The following is a 4,073-nucleotide window of genomic DNA, read 5'->3' on the forward strand; positions in this document are numbered from 1 at the left end:
ATCTTCTACCAGCTTCTTTGGTTATGTACACTTTTATGAAATCAACAACCCTTCTTGAATATTAATTTAATTTATGCATTGCTATCAGAGATTAATAATAAAATTATACTGATGCGAGTTGTTTTGAGAAAAAACACAATTGTTTTTCACTTAAAGCAAATTCTGAGTATCTTTAGAGACTTAGAGTTCTGAAGTTTAAATTTGCGCAACTTGATGTAACTGGTCAAAGAAATATATTCATTTTAGAATTGTAAAGGACTACTGTTTACTTTATAAAAACATGAAATACGGCTATCAAAATCCTTAATATTAGGAAAAGTAATTTTTAGTCATAGACACAACTCTATAATATCCAGACTCATAAAACATTGCGTTGGTAGTTAATGTGTAAATGTTTTGCAAACATTCATATACGTAGATGATAGGCCATCTGATAAAGCGTTTTAGACAGTGTTGTAACGACCAAAATATGCCAAGGAATACCATTGTCAGCTTAATGAAAACGTAGGAAATATTACTTAACCTACACTATACATCCCTATAGTCCCCAGACTACAGATGTACGTATATCTAGCAAGAGTATAGCCAAGTAAATATTAATTCCGCACGTACAGCAAAGGTAATTTCACTTTAGTTAAATATTACTACCATCAATATTAATACAATATTCGAGTATAATAAAGTAATTCGAGAAATATATATAATTAATTCATTTATTCTACAAGAAGCTTATTCCTATAGTTCTTTCACTTGTATGTAACGTCAATTGTATTGTTACGTCTCCGTTTGTTAATTAATTTTCCGTAACTTAGTTCCGACGAAACTTTAGTGACACAAGTCCTTTCTTGAATAAAACTGGTTTATTCTTTCTGAATATAACTTTACCGATACACTCAACTTCAGCAGTTGCACTATAACAAACTATAATTCACGTATCACGAGCTAGACTTCAACAATACGTCTCTCTCTGACTGCAGTTCAATTACTCATTACCTACACACACATTATTGTTGTCACCCTCTTATATATACCAGACTACCCTATATCTAGTAATCACCTGACAATTCACGAAGGTACAAGATATTTCCAGAAAGCAGGGGTATTGACACTAGTCACGTGACCTCGCTGGCGCAATAATATATTTTTTAATTATATACAAAGACATTTGCAGCCCCTTTGATGGCCTCAATGTGGAACCTGTAGTTCTGAAAATAAAATGCCCACCTCTTGATCCTCGCACTGTCAATCTTGCACCTCTGAATGTATGCAAGTGGTTAATGGTCTGTCTGGATGATGAACTCCTTCCCATATAGATAGTTCTGGATTTTCCGAATGGCAAATATAATAGTCAGACACTCTCGTTCAATCACTGAGTAGTTCTCATCATTATTCAACAGTCTTTTACTTATTGGAAACAGTCCATCTTCATGTTCCTCTAAGAGTACTGCCCCAATTCCAATGTCTGAAGCATCAACCTGAACAATAAATGGTTTGTTGAAGCCTGGCATTCTAAGAATTGGTGAGCTTCCCAACATTTTCTTTAATTTCTGGAATGCCATCTGGTGTGGTTATTCCTGCTTCACCTTTTTGGGTAAGCCTTTCTTGGTCAGGTCAGTCAATGGTGCAATAATTTCAGCATTATTTGGGATGAATTTCCTATAGTATCCCGCTAACCCTAGGAAAGATCTTACTTGCTGCTTGGTCATTGGAGCAGGTGTATCTTGTATGTGGGTTACCTTTTCGTTTTTCATGGCTATCTGTTGGTCCCCCACTTTATGTCCAATAAACTCCAGTACAGAATATCCAATGTAGCACTTGGATGGCTTGATGGTGAGACCTGCTGCTCTCACTCGCTGGAATAGTTGTCTAATTCTCTTCAGATGGTCTTCCCATCTTGCAGTGTGTGTCAGAATGTCATCCACATAGTGCTCGATGTTGGTGGTGATGTGCAGCATCTTCCTCATCATTCAGTTAAATGTTGCTACTGAATTGACTAACCTAAATGGCATCCACTTAAATTGGTAACATCCATCTGGTGTCACAAATGCTGTCTTCTCTTTAGATCCCATCTCCATCAGAATTTGCCAATAACCTTTACTGAGGTCGATCTTTGAAAAACCTGGCCCCATCTGGCCCATAAGTTCAAGTCAAACTTTGTCACAAGGTTCAACTTCTGGAAGTCAGTGCAGAAATGGTTTGATCCATCCCTCTTCTTCATGATTACAACTGGTGAACAGTAGGCTGAATTTGAAGGCTCAATGATTCCAGCTTCCAACATTGCTTCAACTTCCTACTTTATCAGATCTCTCATTGCATAAGGCATCTGATAGGGCTTCACTTTGACTGGATTCCTGGTTGAGGTCTCAATCTTGTATTGCACAATGTCTGTCTTTCCTGGTTTATCTGTGAAGATATATACGTACTGGTACAGTAGGTCTTGTAACTCTCTATTTACATTGCCAGTCAGTTCTTCGATGATGTTGACATCTTTGTATGTTTCATCTCCATCTATTGGTCTTAGAGTCTAGAAAATCCTCATCTTCTAAGACAAAGTCACTGTCTTCTGGTTCTGCATCTATGATGGTCACACCTGCAACATCCATCTCTGTTTCAATAGCTGCACCCATCAGGTCTTCTTCTCTTCCAAAATACTTCTTCAACAGATTGGCATGGTAGATCTTGATCTTCCTGTTCACATTCACCTTGTAGTCCATTCTGTTGACTACTTCCTGTGCTTCAAAAGGTCCTTTCCATTGTAGGGTGAGTTTCTTGTGGTCTGTGGGCAGCAGAACTAAGACCTTTTGTCCAACTTTAAAATGTCGATCCTTGGCCTTCTTGTCTAAAAAATGCTTCTGACTACCTTGAGCTGCATACAGACTCTGTCGAGTGAGTTGACAGGTTTCCTCCAGTCGGTTTCTGAGATCTAACATGTACTGGTATGTGTTCCTTACTTCTGACACTTCTTCTCCCATCCATAGCTTTTTCAATATTTGCATTGGACCTCATACTGTTCTTCCATACAGTAACTTGAAGGGTGGAAATCCTGTACTTGCTTGTGGGACTTCTCGATAAGCGAATGATACTGATCTCTCTCAAAGTCCATTACATTTAGGAATGTACGGGGTGGTAAAGAGTTGCCGAGTGCTGATGAGTCTGCACACTTCCTGCATCAGTTCTGAAGTAAACTGGGTCACTCTATCACTCAGGATTTCTCTCGGAAAGCCTACTCTGCAAAAGATCTCCAGGAGGGCTTCTGCTACTCTCTCTATCTCTATCTTTGGCAATGCCATTTCTTCTGGATAATGTGTCACATAGTCAACTACTGTTAGCACATACCGGTTGCCCTTGTCAGACATAGGTGCTAGTGGCCTGATCAAGTCCACAGCTACTCTGCTGAATGGCTCATCTATGAGAGGCATCTCCCCTAATGGCAATTTGCTATCTTCCCTCTAGGTATTGTTCTTTGGCAGATATCACATGACCTGCAGAATTTACTCACATCTCCAATTACTCCCAGCCAATGGAAATTACTGGTGATTCTGTCTTTTGTTTTCTTTGTTCATAGGTGTCCTCCAACATTTGATTCATGAGCCAACTTCATCACTTGAGTCTGGTATTTTATTGGTACTATGATCTGTTTAACTTCCCCAGTATAACTGCCTTGATAGATTCGGTATAGAACTCCCTTCTAATCATTTATTCTATAAGTATCTTTCCCCTTTGTTTTGTGCTCAACTTTCTTCTGGGCATTGTCCCAAAGTTTCGGCAGTGAAGGGTCTTTCTTTTGTGGTTCCTTCAGTTCCTGCAAACCTAAATAAATTTGGGATATCGCCTTTTGACACATGCAGGGGCTTGAAGTCTTGTTTGCTCTTCTTTTTTTGAGCTCTGGTGGTGACAGCAGATACTTCGTCAATCTTCTTTCTGTCTAGTTCCTCAAAGTTTCTACTATCTGCTATGTTTCCTATCGCCAAGTCATGTACTGGTTCCTTGATACACATGGCCTCACTGTCTCATCAATTAGCACACACAAGTGTACCTTGCTTGTCATCTGATCATTGGATACTAAACTGGTT

This window comes from Limulus polyphemus, unplaced genomic scaffold (genome assembly GCF_000517525.1).
Source record: "Limulus polyphemus unplaced genomic scaffold, Limulus_polyphemus-2.1.2 Scaffold407, whole genome shotgun sequence".
Taxonomy (NCBI): domain Eukaryota; kingdom Metazoa; phylum Arthropoda; class Merostomata; order Xiphosura; family Limulidae; genus Limulus; species Limulus polyphemus.